Genomic DNA, 382 nt, shown 5'->3' on the forward strand with positions numbered 1-382 from the left:
AACGTGTGAGGAGGGAATTAACGCCATACCACCCAGGGTAGCGAAACCTGCCCGCCCTCCAAGGCCCTGCAGCTGGTTACAACCCCATGTTAATCCATTCTAAGCAGCAGGTTCAAGACTAGGCTTTGCAGTTAGGCCACCAACGGCGAGGTGTGTGTGTCCTTACCCAGACATTTCAGCACAAACTAGCCTGATTAGTCTGAGTATACACTGAACGCGATTACTTTGGAGAGAGAATCAACATGACATTGATACAGTCCTTGAATGTAACTCATTTACTGAGAAAAATTGGAGCAGATGTATCCAAAAAATCGTCAAAAATATTTTTTCAGCAATGCAGCGTATTGTATATCAGCCGTTCCATATGTACGGTGAAGCCACT

This window comes from Sinocyclocheilus grahami, unplaced genomic scaffold, assembly GCF_001515645.1.
Source record: "Sinocyclocheilus grahami isolate Dianchi unplaced genomic scaffold, SAMN03320097.WGS_v1.1 scaffold2721.1, whole genome shotgun sequence".
Classification (NCBI taxonomy): domain Eukaryota; kingdom Metazoa; phylum Chordata; class Actinopteri; order Cypriniformes; family Cyprinidae; genus Sinocyclocheilus; species Sinocyclocheilus grahami.